Here is a 20,513-nt window from a genome sequence, read left to right as displayed (position 1 = left end):
GGTTTTTTGTGGAACTTAAATTTGATTTTATGGGTCAAAAGTTGGTAAATAAATTGTTTGGTACAAGTTAACTACAGTTAGGATCAAAATTTGTTACAGGTAAAAAATAAGAAATCTGAGTATTGTTAAAAGTTTGAGAATGCAAATAGATTTATCATCAAATTTGTTTCGGGTTCAAAGTGTTGGCTTAAAAATGTCAAACACATGAAAGTTAGAATTTGTACGTGCATTTTTTTATTAAGTTTATTTAAAAAATCATTTTGTGATATAAATAAAATTAATTTATGTATAAATATTATAGATTCAGACATAGATGTAATATATTTTTTTAAATACGTTATGTAATTATTTGTTTTACTTATAATTTTATAATTTGGGCAATCACGTGTGTGACACGGGCTCTATTTGATAAAAAGAAGACAAAAAGTGAAAGGGAGGGAAAATAAAGAAGATAAAATAAATAATAATCGCCACACACTCACTCCAATTAAACACACTTATTTATTTATTTTTCTTTTATTAAAACACAAAGTCAAAAAAACACCTACACACAGCCCGACTCCACGTACAGTACAGTCTCTGTCTTCAAACTCCAGATGGCGGACAACGGTGGCGGCGAATGGGAGCACAACTCAAAGCTATACGAAGCCTACAACGAACTCCACGGACTCGCACAGGAGTTCGAGACGCCGTTCGACGCGCCAGCCGTTCTAGTCGTCGGACACCAAACCGACGGCAAGAGCGCACTCGTAGAAGCCCTAATGGGCTTCCAGTTCAACCACGTCGGCGGCGGCACCAAGACGCGTCGTCCGATTACTCTCCACATGAAGTTCAATCCGGAATGTGACTCGCCGATGTGCCATTTGATTTCGGACTGTGTTGCGCAGGAGAAATCGCTTCGTGAAGTTCAGGTAAATGCTAATTAGTGAATTGTTAGGGTTACTGAACTGCAATTTGGATGTTTGTGGTGATTAGTATGTGTTTTAGAGTTAGGAATTGATCACGGACTGATACTGCAAAATGTGGACGACGTTATTCGTATTTGTCCTCTTCTAATATACACAAATTGATCACTCATTTTCATCACTCTTGTATCAATCGGATGCTTGCTGTTTTTTACGGAAATAAGAGAATTTAATGATTACTATGTCTCTGTCTATAATCTTATTAGAGAATGAATATCAATTTTTGGAATACTTTACTATAGGGGTGTTCTTCGGGTTCGTTTTTTGGGTTTCGGGTTTTTCGGGTCGGGTTCTTCGGGTTTCAACATTTTAAATCTTGACCCGAAACCCAACCCAAATCTCACGGGGTTTTCAGGTTCGGGTTTTTTCGGGTTGGGTTGATCGGTTTCGAATATTCTAGAAAACAAAACAAAAAAAATTTAAAAAACTACAATGCTAAATGTAAAACACTAGCAAAAATACTCGCGCGTTGCGGCGTGGCAGTAAAAAATGATCGATTTTAAGAAGCTTTGATTTATCAATTTGTCATCAACTTCTAAAAAAAGTATACTCTGCCCATGTTTCAAAAGGGGTTTACTACACCTCCGTGGAACATCTCCTTTCTTTCCTATTTGTATTTTGATGAAGTGGTGCAAGCATAGTACTACCAATCATTTATGGTATGGTATTCTGGTATATCTTAAAAGCCTAGAACGTGAAAAATCAAGGGCACTAAATAAAAATTTTATTGTTATAAAAAATCCACACCTTAATCCAGGTTTGGGTTAAATTCCCAACCAATTTTTGGTTTGTTGTCCAGTTTAGAACTGGTTTACGCAAAATTACAAACTGGTCAACCTTGCGTTTCAATCGGTTCCAAACCAGTTTATGTAATTACAGTTCCAAACTGCTTCGGGTTGTAGGTTCAATTAGGTTAACCAAGAACGTATATAATAATTTCAGTATCTAAATTTAATAAACCATACAACATGTTGCAATAGAGGTATATAATAGTTTAAGTACCTAATGAGGGCAATAAACCACTTACAGATGCATTCTTGTCTAATGGTCAAATGCTAATAAATGCATGATCACTTTGTAAAAAGGAACATCTTCACTCAATTGCAGATCACAAAAATAATTTCGTTATCTTGTTCAGTTGTTCCAAATCACATTATCTTGTTCGAAATCACATAAGCAAGAAACCCAAAATTAAAAACGAAATTTGAAAATCAAAGACGACAGAAAATTATCGTACTCATGTTTCAAATTCACAAATTGAAATCATAATCAAGTTGGAATCATTAAACCGAAACCCAAAATAAACATCGATATCGTAAATCAATTCCATAAACTTGGCGGATTTCAGAACCGAAAAAGATCAAAATCAAGGAGACTCGCGCGAGTTCGTACGTTCAATTCATGATCAGGAACCGTATAAGAACAGGCCATCAAACATCAATTTAATCGAATTATAATTCAAAGAAATTCAAATAATCTAAACAACCGCTGGAACCTTAGATTCCTCCGGTCATCGAGGAACACCCCAGACCAAGATGATATATGACGGCGATTTCATGTGATGATGAGTATTTATATATGGTATGAAATGGGCAAGCGACAGGGGAAGTGGCAGCAAGGTCATGACGGTTATTGGTGTCGGTTTATCAGGAGATGATATATGTGGCAATAGATTAACCGAAACAGTTTTATAAGTTGGTTTTTATTTATGGTATAAAGGTGATATTAAATAAGTTAATTAATGGTTTCAAATAACTAATAAGTTAGTTAATGGGTTAAAAAAAAAGAAAGGAAAAACATAGGTCTAAAATTTACCTTGCCAATTCTAAATGTAGTATAGATAATATTCTTCTTTGCTCGTAAAAACACACATAATCAAATAAAAAACCAACACAACTTGATAAAACACTTAAAAAGAAGAGTAAAACTAACTCGAACCATAATTGTCTTCAGTAGATAGTGATTTGGTTGTTCGATTATGGTTGCTATTAATACTAAACGGAAACATAATTAACAATAAACAATCGATCCATAAGAGTTGGAATGATAACAGTCTATTAGGGTCAGATTCTGATACCTTTAGTGGCTAGGACTTAGCATATTATACCTAAAAATATATTTAATATCAAAGCTAAAAGTTTATTCGGGTTGACCCGAAACTTATAAATCAAACCCGAGAACCAACCCAAATTACTTTGGTTCGAGTTCGGGTTAGTCTTTTCTCGGGTTCGGGTTAGTCTTTTCTCGGGTCGGGTTAGTTCGGGTACGGGTTTTTTCGGGTTGGGTTTCGGGTAAAAGTGACAGCCCTACTTTAGTATTTGAACATGCTACATTTTGATCTATACTTAGATATTCATGTATTTTGTTATAAATATTAGTAAGCTTATGATATTTAACATATGCATAATTTCCAAAAATTAAATTTTGTGTAATTTACCATGCCCGAGTACTCCCCGCCTAGGCCGAGTATTCGCAACTACCCAGTCGACCAACTTGGTAGCACCTAACGACTTTCTGCAATATTGATTTTCATATCATTTGCTTGTGTTAATCACTTATCATTGAGATGAATGCTAATGCCTCCATAAAGCTTTTCCTCATTTTTTCTAGTCACATTAGCCAAATGCCTTCATATCAAGAATGTTTGCTATTGTATTACTGTATTTAAACTCAGTACATGCTTCTTTATAAGAACTTTAGTCACAGTTATGTATATAGTTTGTATTTCCTTAATTCCCTTTGAGCATTATATAGGAATACATTGAAGCCGAAAACATGAGACTGGAGCGGGAACCATGCCAATTTTCTTCAAAGGAGATAATTGTTCGAGTTGAATATAAATACTGCCCGAATCTTACCATTATAGACACTCCTGGGCTTGTTGCTCCTGCCCCCGGACCAAAAAATCGAGCTTTACAGGTTATTTATTCATAATATATTCATTTCTGCAAGATTTAATATCTTTTTATTGCTTTTAAAAGATCTTTAACCCCTTATAATTTACAGGCTCAATCCCGTGCGGTTGAGTCACTAGTGCGTGCAAAAATGCAACATAAAGAGTTCATTGTGTTATGTCTTGAAGATTGCAATGACTGGAGCAATGCAACTACTAGAAGAGTAGTAATGCAGGTATATTTTGAAAACTACATTCTATTATATTATTATTTTTTTATATGTTTTGTTATATTTGCAGATTGATCCAGAACTTTCCAGGACTGTTGTTGTTTCAACTAAACTCGATACGAAAATACCTCAATTTGCACGCCCTTCAGATGTTGAGGTGTTCCTTTCTCCACCAGCATCTGTTCTTGATGGTTTCATGCTTGGTGATTCACCCTTTTTCACATCTGTACCTTCTGGAAGAGTTGGTTCAGGACAAGAATCAGTTTACAGATCCAATGATGAGTTTAAACAGGTATTACTTTAAATGACTGAGCATAATATGTTGTGTATAATCTAAACAAGATTGCTTTCATGAATCTGTGCATAGTGACATACTATAAAAGGGTGTTTGGATCATGATGATGTGATAATGAATAGTCAGAATCAGTTAATCAACTGTAATAAAAGGGATTGTTTATTATACAGGCTATTTCTTTAAGAGAGATGGAAGATGTGGCATCTTTAGAAGAAAAGCTTGGTAGGCCACTTTCAAAGCAGGAAAGAAGCAGAATAGGAGTTAGCAGCCTTAAATCATTCTTGGAAGAATTGTTGATGAACAGGTACACGCCTTTGAAAGGGTCTGACTGTCTTCTTTATTATTATTATTATTATTATTATTGTTGATGTTGTTGTTGTTGTTCTTATTATTATTATTAATTATTATTATTATTATTGTTGTTGTTGTTGTTCTTATATTATTATTGTTATTAATTATTATTATTATTATTACTTATTAGTATTAGTATTAGTATTATTATTATTATTATTATTGATAATTTGACTTTTATATTATTCAAGGTATATGGATAGTGTACCCTTGATCATTCCTCTTCTTGAGAAGGAGTATCGTGGTACAACACGAAAACTAAATGACATAAACCAGGAACTCAGGTATGCAGTTATGACCTTTATAGTTACATGTCTCTTTAAGAAAATTATACAATGATATGAAGCAATATTATAACTTAGAATTTGTGCTTCTAGAATGATAAGACTTTCTTTGCTTTTGATGCTATCTTAGTACTTTAGATGAAGTCAAACTAAAGGAAAAAGGAAGAGCTTTTCATGATCTTTTTCTTACCAAGGTATGGATTTATTTTTCTATCTTTTTTGTATGATGTTTGATTTTATTTATTTATTTATTTATGTATTACAGTTATCACTGTTATTGAAAGGGACGGTTGTTGCACCTCCAGATAAATTTGGTAAATATTCCTACATTTTGCGATCCTTAACCCATAAACATTCTAAATAATGATTTTAGACTTTTAGTTTATATCCTATTTCTTTGCTTTGTTTTTCATTGATTATAGGGGAAACACTACAAGATGAAAGGGTTAACGGAGGGGCCCTAATTGGCATTGATGGCTCTGAGTTTCCACACAAGCTTATACCCGTAAGCTTATTAAAGTTTGTTACAAAAATTACATTTGTTAATGGAGCAATACAGTTTTGTAATCATATGCAACATATTAGTTATTTATAAGTGGGATAATTTCACATATCCTTTTCAAGACTTGTATAATATCATATTTACCCTACAAAATCATAATGTAGAATATACCTATTTTCAAATTTTTGACATTTATATCCTTCCCTTAACACTTGCATCAAGATATGAGAATTTTGAATGTAAGGAAAAAGAGAAGGGTATAATGGCCATATTATAGTTTGGAATTAAAAAAATGGGTCAATATGAAATTTAAGTATTTTGAATGGGTATATTTGATATGATCTTTTTTGCTACCACCAGAATGCAGGTATGCGCTTGTATGGAGGTGCTCAATATCACCGTGCGATGGCTGAGTTTCGGTTTGTTGTTGGAGGGATAAAATGCCCTCCAATTACACGTGAAGAAATTGTAAACGCATGTGGAGTGGAAGATATTCATGATGGAACAAATTACTCTCGGACTGCGTGTGTCATTGCTGTTGCAAAAGCTCGTGATACTTTTGAACCATTTCTTCATCAGGTTCTTATTATATTTTTCTGATTTATTTTTTCGTTTCATTAACAATCATGTTTTGCATACAGTTGGGAACTCGACTTCTTCACATCCTCAAAAGATTGCTTCCCATATCCGTTTATCTTCTTCAGGTACTTGCTTTGACCCATATGACCCGCTTGACCCGTCTTGACCCATCACCTGCTTTGAAACAGAAAGAAGGTGAATTCCTAAGTGGTCATGAAGTATTCTTGAGACGCGTGTCATCTGCCTTCAACAACTTTGCTGAATCAACTGAAAGATCATGCCATGAAAAGTAATAAAATTAATTTATATCACTTCGTCCCTTTTAACTTATTGTTTTATTTTTAAATTTATTTACGTCATTTACAGATGCATGGAGGATTTAATAAGCACCACACGTTACGTCACTTGGTCCCTTCACAATAAGGTTATCTTTTTTATTAACATCACAGCCCGACCAGTTTTAAATATCAGTTTTCTTTTTATTCTTCTAAAAATTTGAACATATATTTTTTCAGAATCGTGCTGGATTACGCCAGTTCTTGGATTCTTTTGGTGGAGCAGAACAACCTGCTAATGGTGTTAATAACTAATAGAATTTATTGCAAATGCCACGTTAGCAATAACTGATTTCCATCTTGTCATTTGGTCACAGGTACCGACTTGAGTACAAGTGTTCAAAACACAGAAACAAGATTAGCAGATCTTTTAGATAGTACACTTTGGAACAGAAGACTTGCCCCTTCATCGGAACGTATCGTTTATGCTTTGGTACAACAAATATTTCATGGCATTAGAGAATATTTCTTGGCTTCAGCTGAACTAAAGGTGGCTGTTTACATTATTTTTTATACTGAAATAATAATATTTTTGATTTATTTTTTAATGTTTGTTTGCAGTTCAATTGCTTTTTCCTAATGCCGATTGTAGACAAATTGCCTGCACTGCTTCGAGAGGATCTCGAATCTGCGTTTGAGGATGATTTAGATAATGTTTTCGACATTACTAATCTTCGACATTCCCTGGGCAACCGGAAACGAGAAACCGAAATCGAAATGAAACGGGTATTTTTAAATATTATCATCTGCTAGTGTTTGCAATTTTGAGCTAATTGAGTCAATGTTGGAATGTTTGCAGATTCAGAGGCTTAAAGACAAATTTAGAAAAATTCACGAGCAGCTTAGTTTGCATCAAGTTATGCCGGGACCATGAGTTTTTCATGATTTACAGGTAATTTATTTCTCTAATTTTTGGTTGTGTTTTTGTGTATAAACAAAACATACAATTAGCAGCCTTAAGAATGCAATGCCTTTTTCATTATTTTCCTTATATGAATTTGGTGTTACATCAAAAGTTAATGAACTCTAGTGACCTATAACAGAAGCATAAAGAGTGTCAATACATCATCCCAACATGATTGAAGTTTTATGATATCATAACAACATACAGGTTAGCAAACCTTAGAACCGTTTGCTAACCTTGAACCCATAACGATAAAGAATGTGGAATATAATTTCTGATGGTATTATAACACATCTTTGGGTAAGGGCTTTGTAGTTACAGGAACACTCTTGATCATGCCTACATATTTGAGTGTGGAAGCGATCTCACTTCCACACCTTAGAGATTTTAGAATCCGGCTAATTCCTTTGTGCCTTTTCAAAACTAAGTTTGCTTTGAAAATGTTGAGGGTAAGATTAAGTCAAACGGTTAGACCATGGTTGGGTGGATCAAGCCAATGCAATAACTATCATTTGGTTAGCGGCGTACCGTTACCATGGTTTGCATGTGGTGACACAGGCTAGGCACATGCGTTTTTGGAACCGTCGTCGTCAACTGTTGTGCATTTATAAGTGCCGGAGGGAGGGGGCATAAAAAATGTTAATAACCGTGAGAATCACATAATCTACATGTACGTAGTGCTTTAGATGTGATGCGTACAGTAGTTACGTAATTGCATCACTTTCTCTGTTCACTATATTGATTATGTTCTATGCACCAATATATATGTGGTTTCTTGCAGTTCTCAACATAATAATGGTTTTGAAATGAACGTGTCCATATATATATATATATAACTAAATAATTATGAATAAAAATCATTTTTTACATAATAACATTTTGTTTCTCTGATACCAGATTACTAGGTGCTTATGTTTGGAACCGAATATGATTTGTAGTTGTTATTCTTGAAAACTTAGGCAGGCTAGTCATTGCTCGCCTTTGTTGACAACGTATGCCACACTGATTCGTTGTATGTTGGGAGAGATTCACCATGTACCCAAAGCACAATGTTCTATTAAACAGTGAGAGCGAAATCGCTTCAAGTGGGAATGAAATTAACATGTTGACGCAGTAAGTTGTGATTGTCGTTTTCAATACCCATAAACCACAAAACCAACGTCTCTGATTATGTATTTGTCGTCATTCGAACTCGCCACTGTATCTAGCATGATAGCTTTTTAAAGAGACCATTGTTTCATAGACACGATTACTTAGAAAGGATTTTAGAAAGCTCCTTTAAGTATGAGAAAGTTTGATTGAAGCAATCACATTGAGAAAAGTGGTTGAAGACTTTTTATGTGAAAGAGGATGTCAATAGGTGTTCTAAGCTCCTTCGAGGGTCATACCTAATTACCTAGTTGATTAAAATGTTTGAAATTAAACAATTTTATGTTAAATAGGTTTTCAAATTAAGTTTGGTGTGTCAGACACAAAATCTATTTCACTATTTTTTATTTTAAAAAATAGAAGGGCCAAGGAAAATAAACAAATGGACCCAAATAGGATAATTGTAAGATAAGACCGACTTAACTAAAAATGAAGGGTCATCAAACCCTAAAAAAATCTTAAACTTTTTGGTTTTACGTAAAAGTTAACCAAATGAAATCGTGTTCACCCGTCAGTCCGTCATTAGCCCTTCTTTATAATCAGTTTAAAATACATATTTATAGCATCTCGGTCTATCTCCTATCTTCGTCTCTATAATTACAATAAAAAATACGGTATTTTTGTCTTCTGTTTAATTAAATAATATTTTTTTTATATATTTATCTTTATAGTTTCTTTGTCCTCTATTCACAATCAATTTCAACAAATATTAAAAAATAAATAGGGGCAAATAAGTTTTTCGCAAATTTATAAAAAATCAACTTTTCTATTTCCTTCACTCACAAGTTACAACAAGTCTTAACCATATTTTATAATTTATAAAAAAAACCTCTCACAAAAATTTGAGGGACGAGTTGATGATGCTCTAATATTATATGTTTGCTTTGAGACTTCAAAATATATATTTTCCTAGAACATTATTAATACAATTTGCATAATAAGGAGAAATCTTTGGAGTTATTGCAATGATAAGAAAGTGAAATAAAAAGAATACTTTCTCCCCGGTTTAAATAGATTTTTTTAACCGCTAATATCTTTTCCGTACTTCTATTTAACTTTGTCTAAAGTGTGACTAGAATTCACAATCTTTTGATTGAATCCACCTTTACTATCAGACCAAGCTAGTCCTAGTTAGTTTATATAGATTGCTATGATTTTCATATTAAGTTGAAATGCGAGTACTATATTTTTAAAAATACAATTTTATCCTATTATAAATATTTTGTAATTTCGAGTTCAATCTGAAACAAGAACACTAAGTTTTGATGTCTTAAGGCAGTTAACTACTAAGGGGAGATGATAATCGGCTAATCACCATGGTTATAAAGCTACAAACCCTTCCTATATATAAAATCGTTGACTTCAAGAATTGAAATCAAGGAAGTTACGAAGTTGGAATTCATCCAAACAGTTTCCCACTATGTGAGTATGATGAATATGAACATGGATAGGTTATAGGTAAGTCTATTCATCATAGTATTTGGGTGAAAGCTTGTCATGCTTAAACATCATGACCGTAGCTTGACAACATGAATGCAAATTACTTGACCATGCTTAATAGAGGAAGTCATCTACAGGGAAGTTTGGAAATTTGTATCATATCATCATCATCGAACATACACTAGAAGTTTAGACACCTAATCAATTTCATTTGTAGAGTTTCAAACTCCATCATTAATCTTTGTACATGTTAAGGAGGCTCAAATGTAGGGATCTAGGGGATGTTTGGATACGCTTTTAAATTTGCTTATTTGATTGTTGAAAAGCAAAACACGTTTGAAAAGCTCCATTGTGAAGCCTATGAAGGAGCTTTGTCAAACACCTTTTGCTTTTCAACAAGCAAGTTTTAGAAGTTCACCCAAACAGTCCCTTAAAGTATTAGAATTCTTTGCTAGTTTTGTGTGAGTATAAAATAAGATAAAAATGCATAAAGTGAATTCGAATTTTGAATAAAATATTATGAATTCATATTCTATTCTTTTCGAATAAAATTTAAGTTTTCGAGTTAGATTTGAGGACTGAAGAACCTAATTAAGACCCCAAATACAAAGTAGACATGATGAATCGCTTATCAATAGGCAAGCAGTTGTCTAACAAGGTTGACTTGATTTTTCTAGAAAAAATATTGAATTCTAAGGTCTTATGTAATGTTTTCGTAACTTTATTGGACAGCGAACTGAATAGGCGCCGGTACACCGGTTGGACCTATCGGACCGGCAGAACAACTTTGGTAAAAAAATGACGGGTAGGGCTGGAAAAAAATGATTTTTCAAATTTTTTTAGTAGTAAACTGGTTCAACCGGTCTGGTTTTCCGGTTGGACCGGTTGAATTGGTTTGGACTAACTAGTTCTCTGAGAGCCGAGCGAACTATACAGAACTGGACCGGTCAGTGGACCGAATCCCAGTCGAACCGGTCAGACCGGCCGGTCCAATCCGATTTCAACAACCTTGGTCTTATGTTTCAGTTATCTTTAGTTGGTACAATGATTGAGTCTTGAAAATTTGAAGCCCTTGTTGAAATAATCAATACATATTTAATTTCCACTTTTTACCCACATGAGATGGAAGTAATTCTCTTTCTAAACTCAGGTTTTGCAAAATTAAAATAAAATGATTTCTGTTCAAAAACTTGAGCTTAGAAACAGAATTATTTTCCATCTCACCGACTCACTTTCAATCGTATCTTATCTCAGAATATCATTATAAAATTTCTAAATTTTCAATATTAATAATTTAATATTTTCCATTTAATATTTTCTTTACTTCGCTTAAATCACGAGTTTCTAATCTAGTTAATATAATATATCCGTAAATGTTCATTTAAGCTATTTTAGACCTAGCTCCCGTCAATCCGTCATGGATAAATCATTAAATGCTTTGTAGACTAGCCATATATTTTTTTAATGGTTTAAAAGTAAAAGAGATCGAGGATAAACGACTATTGTTGGAATGGAAACCATGGAAATGGTTAGGCTAAAAGTGATAGGGAAGTCAAATAGTGGCAAAAGTGAGGATCAAGATTTCATTTGAGTTCCTTGCACTACGAGCGAATAAAAAGGACTAATCACCATATCCACCAATTAATCTATATCTTCAACTCCTTTCATGACTAATATTTTATTCTTTTAAGCTATCAAAACTATCTATATTTAAGGGCGTTAATGATCCGGTTTTAACGGTTTTTAGATTAGACCGTAAGCAACGAGCTTTTATTATCGAGAACTGAAACCAAACCATTGTAATTTCAAATCAAACCAAATCAAACTGAAATGTTACTAACGGTTTGATTTCATGGTTTGGGACCAAACCATGAACCCTCTTATCTATATCTATTGTTTTTTATTTATAAAATTTAGGCATTTCAAAAAAAAAAGGAAAAAGAATAAATAAAAACCTATAATGTTTTGTTATCACATTTATTTGTTGATTAATAACTATTAAATACTAATTTAAAAAATAAAAATAATTAAATAAATATTTAAATTGTGTGAAACACTGTTATAGAACATATGTTTCTTAACAATGCATGATTTCTTCTTTTTCTTTTTTTTTGTGTGTGTGTATTTCACATAAGTAATATATATTATTATTTTTATTAGTTACTCATATAGTACGCAAGTCTCAAGCTAGTAAAATATATAAAAAAATCTTAGCAAAACAATAGAAGAAAAATGTTTTAAGTAACATTGCTTTCTTAATGGTATCTAAAGCGGCCATTTTTAAGTTCTTTCAAATCATTAAATATACAAGAGTCAAAACGATTATAAGTCCACGATCACCTTGATCACACGACTCCTATTTAGTCTTTAAATGTATTTAATAATCAGTTAGATTTTGTTTTAGTTACTTCATAAAGTTTTGTTGTTTAAAAATCTTGAATAATGCATTGGACATTTATAGGAAGAGTGAAATGAAGATAAGGCTTTAGGCCATACTTCTTAGTGTCTTGATTTTTAATATAAAATTCATAGTTATATATCTTTAATTTGGGATTTGAATTAACGTGTGCGATTTAAGCGGCGTAAACTAAATTAGGTCTGGAAAGGTGTGAGCAACAACATATATTTGCAAAAAATGATGACCAACACGTTGATTTATTTCAAGTGAAAGCAAGATAATATCTTACAACAAGACCCTGTTTTTAGATATCGTTTTAGACTTCCAAAGAAGTTGAGCCGGCCATGAATGCAGCCTTCAATTGGAGCACGACTCTAAACTTAGTAGGAGGATAAGGTTGAGAAATTAAGGATAAAGTGTGAAAATGGTTGATGATAAGCTCGGATTTGAGATAAATTGATTCCTTTTGGGGAGTTTTACATGTAATTATTACTCCTTTTGTTCACACCTTCCTCTCTCATTATCACTTCACTATTGTGGATTGATCTTTTACCTAACCATGGATATTGCCGTAATTAATTACCTTTGACCCTTCTTTATTCAACATTACTTTCTTTTCTTTTAGGAGCCAGCCGGCTTTAGTTCATTCTAGTTTTACAAGGCGTGTTATAATTGACATAATTAACACTAAACCACACAAAATTAATCAAGCTTGGGGTGCTATGTCTAACCCGTTTACTAAATAGGTCTTGTTCATGTTGATATGTTTTAACCCTTTAAGTAGACGATAACTTATTGGCTTTTTAAAAACACTAACAAGCCGATAAGCATTTTTCAAACTCAATCCCAAACATGCTCGAATTGTGTTCATGTTGATCTGGTTAACTCATTGAGTTAAACAACCAACCGGTTAATTACTAGTTAAATAAGAATCGAAATATGTTGTATAAGGTGATCTATTCAATCGTATGTTATTTACCCATGTATTACAAGTGGATAACTGTTTTTTAGAACGACATTTTGGAAAACTCAACTAGCAAGAAACTAGCTAAATAAAAAAATTACTAGTAAAAGAGTGGGTTTTTAAGTCACTCAATCTAAGGCGTCTTGCACTTCCGAATCGTAGGTAAAAACAAAGAATATCACGAATGCTGTCTTCTTTCACTCCTTGATATTTCGAAACAACACCTTGTTCCTGTACCATCAAATCATCCACCAAGCTGTGAAAGTAATGGCTATGAGTATGTTCTTCAAGTGTATGGCTTTAATCCATTCCAAGATCGTATTAGGGGAGACATGGAATTGGGAAATTCAGGTCCTTTCGCTTGTGCCAATCCGTTTGCTTCGAGCTCATATAGCCATAAATATCTTGAAGCCAAACTAGTGTTCTTCAACCAAATGTTAATCCAAATAGAAGTAAATGCATCGTTTTCAACTTGTTTTGTTAAAGTAGAAAATAGAACACCACCTTCCATATATGGTTTGGCAAATGATTTCATGATCCTACTTTACACATAGTTCCCTTGAATCGGAAAGTTGACATAAACCATCCCCACTCTCGGCCTATGTAAAGTCGATATCTCATTTACCCCCCAAGTGTTTTGCTTTTTTGTTTTTTTTTTAGTTTTTTTGTTTTTTTTTTTGGGGTTAACAAACCTCCATCGTCACTTTTGCATGAAATCATAAGCGCCAGAAGGAATCCCAAGGCCACCATTCTTCTTTGGACCCAAGTTCCATCTAAATACAGAGGACCTCGCAGAGTACAAACACCCCATGATCCAATTAATTCATTTGGACCCAAATCTCACAAAGTCTATGACTTTCTCCAAGTATCCTAACTCGAAAAGTCATAGAACTTCTTATCTTCAATATCATAACAATATTACATGCAAAACTAATGTAAAAATACAAGTTTCACTCTATTGTAGCTTAGTTACAAACATGAAACACCAATACTCCTTTTAAACATGTTTGGCTCGTATAGATAATACGTTGCAAAAGTCGTGTTCTGGTTACATGAATTGAAGTGCATCATTTTTGTGGTTGATACCTTTGAAACAAGTATATATAAGTCATTTTCAGGTTAATCATTTAAAGTCGTCAACCGAAACCAATCAACCAGACTAGATGCCACTACTGAATAGATAGAGATATACTAAACTTGAGAAGCAGGATCTAGGTTGCATATATAAAAGTATATTGCGTGAGAAAAATGAACTATTCTTTTTCTAATCTTAAAAAAAATAAAAATAAAAGTTAATTAATACAATTGTAGTGGTTATGTAAATCATTCTTCTATCCTAAAAAAAAAGAAAAAAGAAGAAGACAATATAACAAATATATAGTTCGTTTATGTATATATAATCTATACATTTGCAAATAATAGAACATACACATGTATAAGTAATATTAGATACATATATATTTGTAGGTAAACAATATAAACCTAAAAAGTATATGGACAAATTAGTTTGTTTCTCTTTTTTAGGTACATGATTTACGCATATGCACGTTAAATACACAAAATTTAAAAAATATAAACTACTGATGAAGAAATAAACGATTTAGATACCCTTTTTAATTGCTCACAATAATTTACTGTTCTATATACACCCATCCATCTACGGCTACTTTACCAATCTCATCACTCATGTGTGAATGATTGATATATCATAACCAGGCTCATTGTGATTTACTAGTATATACTTAAAATAGCTAATATTTGTTCAACAAAATCGGCTTCTTTTAAACTTCCCGTTGCAAGAAAATTGACTATATAAATAGAAAAAAAAACCATTATAAATGCAATTACAATGACAAAATTAAAAAACAAGAAACATATGCTAAAAGGGTTGGCAAATGTTTTTCTTACCCTACTCATTGTGTTCTTAAAACCCATGTCATTTGTGTTTTTTACATTTGACTTTAAGAAGAAATGATATGGAATTAGTGTCTCAAGACACTTTGGATATAATAATATCAAATAAACTTGGTTGTCTCCTTAAAACCTATCACCCCAATATTTACAACAGTTGCATTTCATTGCTAATGGAATCATATCCAACAACACAATTTACGGTAAAACTTTTTAGTCGGTGTAATCATAAATGACAAATTGTAATTTTTCCAAATATATGATTTATTTTAGTAAATTTAAAATCAATTTAGAAGATTAAAAAACTAGAGAATTCATAAAAGATTGAAATTATCGATTGAAAAAGGTTGATGTCATTGCATAAATAATTACGCAACGTATTACATAACTTGTATAAAGAGTTACGTAAAGTATAACACACAACATTATGTCATTTTTTTTCTTTCAAAACATCAAATTTTAATAAAAGTGTTCCCTCCTACCATTTTGTCCTGCTAATAAATATCACTTTCGTTTTCAATTTTTTCTTAATTGTTGAGACTCTCTTGATGAGAACACGGGGGTAGAAGTGAGCCTAAAATGTTTCATAAAAAATAATTGAAATATTTGGCATGTTACATTCTCTCACTACCAAAACATGCACGTTTTTGTGCATTGCTGCACATCCGCTGCAACACCTTGAAAAATAGCTTTACTTTGGATTCATGGCTGAAGGAGGCTTGACCAATCTTGCATGCAACAACCTTTCCACCAACAATAGATTTGCGTTGATTTTTCCATTGGCCATGTCTGACATACATCATATTTAAGATCCCTTGGTTCTAATTTACGGCAATCACTTTACTCAATGATTGGCTGTGTGTTCCGGCTTACAGCTTCAACACACTAGACTGATGTTGGTTTTAGAACATAACGTTAGACTTGCGGCTTGGTTCTAATTTATGACAGTCACTTTCCTTCTCGATTGGTTTTGTGTTCAACTTACAGCTTCGACACACTGGTCGAACATTAGTTTTAATTAGCACATTATGTTAGACATGTGGCTCTAACAAGCTCTTTGATCTTACAACATCACCATATCAATATGGACACCATGATCTTGCCTTCAACCTTTGGCTACTAGCAACCAGCTTAAGCATAGCACACATGCATTGTGACACATTGAACAAAGATTTATGCTCTTTAGGGAGTCCTCAAACATCTCCTCCATCTTTAAGCAAATTCAAATGATTTCTAAATTTCGCTACGATTCACTAGTCATCTTCGCGGCTAGTTTTGGGTACGCACCTTGCCAAGTCATCAAATAAGCACCAACTAGCCTTCCCACCATCGTTTCTTAGAGCATGCACAATGAAATACGCAACCTCATCCATATAATTTAACCAAAATAAACATCCATAAAATTGTTTAGTTTTTAAAAATCTTCCTCAGCCGATTCATCACATGTATTCATAATCAGTTTAGAGCCTGGTTGGTAGCCTCTTAATCTTAAATAGTCAACATTATATATGCTGGTTTACTAGAATAACACATCTGAATAAGTCAGTAAACCTCTTACACATTAAACTTCAAAACGATGCTAAATGAAAATTTTGTCTCTATGTCCCTTCACATGTGTTCATAACCTTCAGTCAACCACTCACGCACTGTTGAGTCAAATTTTCACAAAGAAAGATTGGAATCTTCTCAACCTATTCAAAGAAACGGCTAAGTATGGACTATGAGCAAGCTTGGATGTTCGAGCATGGTTTTACTACCTCGAGCATGGTGTCTCATGAATATAAGACTTACTTTAGAGAAATATTCTAAGTGTTGAAAGCTTCGAGCAAGCTACGCTTCATCAAGCAAGAGTGTTCTTCATTGAGTATGGATTGCCAATCGAGCAAACAACTTGATCTATCTAGCTTAAACCAAGTGTTCCGAGCACCTTGGTGGGTCGAGCATGGATGTAATAAAGAAAGATATCAAATGCTCTAAGTATAGACTTCGAGCATGGTTCAGTTCTGAGCTAGCTTTGCATCCGAGTATGCTGAAGATTATTTCAATAAGTCGCTAAGGCAGAATTGAAGATATCTAGAAGAACAAGCTTGCTCGAGGGACTTATTCGAGCAAAGCAAGGGTTAGTCAAGAAGATTGAAGTGTGCTGGAGGAGAATATTTTCTGTGCTCGAAGACTTGCATCGAGCATGCTGTGCATATCAAGTCTGCCCGACCAAAGACTTATCATACTCGAAGACTTGTTTACAATTGTATTTATTTTGTCATTCATTATGTAATGATTAGGGTATTCTAGAAGGAATGTCAGGGCCTATAAATAGTGCCTAGGTTTCCATTTATTGTAAGCGTGGATAAGGCACGGAATACTAGAGCACAAACATTCCAGCGAATATTCCTTTTGTGTTCTTCTCGTACCGCCGCCGCCTTCACAAAACCCTAGACATTCCTTTCACTGTTCCATTAATGATATATTCAATATAGTGAATCTTTGTCTTTGATTCCTTTTCTTATTGATTATCTATTACTATCTCATCCCTTCACTCCCATCCCCTGAATATACTAATTTCGCCGGGATATTCAAGAAGCCTTTGGGTTTATTAGATCTGTGTGTTCTTGTCAACCTACTAAGGTTTGCACCAGGTCCGATCCTGACAAATGGTATCAGAGCTTTGGAAACTCACTGAAGGCCACAGAATTTTCAGGAGGCCTTTGGGTTTATTAGATCTATGTGTTCTTGTCAACCTACTAAGGTTTGCGTCAGGTCCGGTCCTGAGTATGAAATCAGAACCACTGATTTACAAATCTCTGACTTTGAATTGAACAAAAAATTACTGTCTTCTTTATCTGGTGAATGGTATACTGCAAGCAAGTTCATAAAGGAAAAGGTGAATTTTCCTAACCTCAAGTTGGATGATGTTATATCGTTTCTCCAAGCTGCTGAGCTTGAGATGATTGAGAACCACATGATCAGAGAAGAGAAGCGCAGTTTTCCAGTGACAAGTGCACTAGTTGCACTAATGAGCAATCTCTCTGTCAAATCTCAGCAACAGCCAATTGTGGAAGAACCATCTGAACTGGCTCACTGTGTGGAGCAGGCCAGTCAAGATTCAATATTCAAATAATTGAAGATAATTATTGTGCATCAACAGCAAATGGTTTGAAGGACAACAGTTGGGTAGAAGCAATGGAGGAAGAGTTAGCTCAATTCAGGGATCTACAGGTTTGGGATTTGGTTGACAAACCTAGAGGAAAATATGCAATAGAAACCAAATGGGTATTCAGAAACAAAAAATGATGAAAGAGGAATAGTCATAAAGAACAAGGCAAGACTAGTAGCTTTAGGGTGCTTACAAGAAGAAGGGATTGACTTTGAAGAAGTCTTTGCCCTAGTGGTAAGATTGGAAGCCATTAGAATATTCTTAGCCTATGCAGCATCCATGAATATCAAAGTCTATCAACTGGATGTCAAGTCTGCCTTCTTGAATGGGAAAATAGATGAAGAAGTCTATGTCACTTAGCCTCTAGGATTTGAAGATCCAAATCATCCAAACAAGGTGTACAAGTTGAGCAAGGCATTGTATGGACTACGTCAGGCTCCTAGAGCTTGGTATGATGAGATCTCAAGTCATCTTCTGGATAATGGATTCTGTAGAGGAGCAATCGACAAGACTCTTTTCTACAAAAGAATGAAGAAGGGCTTGCTGCTGGTGTAGGTGTATGTTGATGACATCATCTTTGGCTCTACAAATGAACAGATGTGCAAAGACTTTGAAAATGTGATGAATTCAAAGTACAAGATAAGCTTAATGGGAGAAATGAATTTCTTCCTTGGATTGCAAGTGCAGAAGAAGAAGGATGAAATATTCATCAATCAATCCAAGTATGTGCAGGAAATTCTGACGAAATTCAAGTGCCAAGACTACAAGACAGTGTCCACTCCAATGGACACACATGAGAAGATGCTACCTAATAAAAAGGGGGAGCCAGTGGACCAACATGAATATAGGGCCAAGATAGGATCACTGATGTATCTGACAGCTTCAAGGCCAGATATTATGTTTGCTGTGTGTGTATGTGTCAGATTCCAAGCAAACCCCAAGGTCTCCCGTATGCTAGCAGTGAAAAGAATATTCAGATACTTAAAAGGAAAACTAGACTTGGGTATCTGGTATCCAAAGAACCCCTCATTTGACTTGCTGGCCTACACTGATAGTGACTATGATGGTTGCAACATGAGTAGGAAGTCAACATCAGGAGGATGCCAATTCCTAGGAAATAGGCTGGTGTCTTGGCAGTGCAAGAAGTAAACAATAGTGTCCATCTCAATTGCTGAAGCTGAGTACATTGCTGCATCTGCCTGCTGTGCACAGGTTCTCTGGATCCAAAACCAACTGCTGGATTATGGTCTAAACTTCTTACTCACTCCTATTTTAATTGATAATACTACTGCCATGTTCATTGTGAAAAATCATGTTAATCATTCTAAGACTAAGCACATAGAAATTAGGCATCATTTCATCAGAGACTGTAGTGAAAAGGGCTTAATAGAAATGAAAAGGGTAGAAACAACTGACAATTTGGCTGATTTATTCATCAAACCATTAGACAAAACCAGGTTTCATTTTCTATTAAAATGCATAGGAATGATCAATGCTGATGAAGTCTGATTGATGATATATGCTTGAAGTGAGATACTTAATTGACTATCTGTTTGTTACTCACTGCTTTGAATGCATATTGTATGATATGTGCTTAAATGACTATTTCATTGCATGAGTCCTGTTTGTTGAAATGATAGTGTGTTTTGTGCTGATCATGTTCTGTTTATCAATTGATTGATTGATTATTTGCTGTGATTGATCTGCATGAACTGATTTGTGATTGAAATCTAATTGAATCAATGCTTTGAAATGATATACATGCGTGATTATTTGATTCTTAGATTGTAAGATTCATATGTGCTTGAATGAATTTGTTTTTGTTTGAATGAATTATGATGTGCTATCTTGAAAAGTTTGTAAGTCAAATGCTCTTTAAAGACAAGGTTGTTTTCAAAAACCAAATGCTAAATGATTTTTTCAAATGTGAGTTTTTAAAGTAATAATTGATTTTTTACTAAGCAAACTGTTTTTGGTGATCTCATTATGAGAAATGATAAGAATATTCAGTTCCAAGCTTTGAAGAAGCATAAAAGTTTTTAAGATAGAGATTGTATCCAACCTTATGGGAAATGATAGAAAATTGTCTAATCAAACTAACACATGGATTATAGACTTAATAGACCTAATCCAGTCATTGATTGTATGGTAGCTTTCCA

At 33.8% G+C, this 20,513-nt stretch overlaps 1 pseudogene across 1 annotated transcript; it reads left to right on the top strand.

The window, feature by feature from the left end:
• The first annotated feature begins 517 nt into the window (after positions 1-517).
• LOC143580657 (dynamin-like protein ARC5) lies at positions 518-7,308 on the top strand (annotated as a pseudogene). The gene is made up of 16 exons (XR_013143695.1): positions 518-911; positions 3,720-3,884; positions 3,972-4,094; positions 4,159-4,380; positions 4,554-4,687; positions 4,926-5,018; positions 5,149-5,212; positions 5,284-5,332; positions 5,441-5,523; positions 5,881-6,099; positions 6,162-6,224; positions 6,288-6,388; positions 6,466-6,523; positions 6,615-6,924; positions 6,996-7,160; positions 7,234-7,308. The product of XR_013143695.1 is annotated as a dynamin-like protein ARC5 (transcript).
• Positions 7,309-20,513: the final 13,205 nt, after the last annotated feature.

This window comes from Bidens hawaiensis, unplaced genomic scaffold, assembly GCF_021521415.1.
Source record: "Bidens hawaiensis isolate Kalapana, Puna unplaced genomic scaffold, B.hawaiensis_p1.1 tig00030545_1, whole genome shotgun sequence".
In the NCBI taxonomy this organism is placed as follows: Eukaryota; Viridiplantae; Streptophyta; class Magnoliopsida; order Asterales; family Asteraceae; genus Bidens; species Bidens hawaiensis.
Note: the sequence above shows the minus strand (reverse complement) of the source record. Positions and strands in the feature narration are given on the sequence as shown.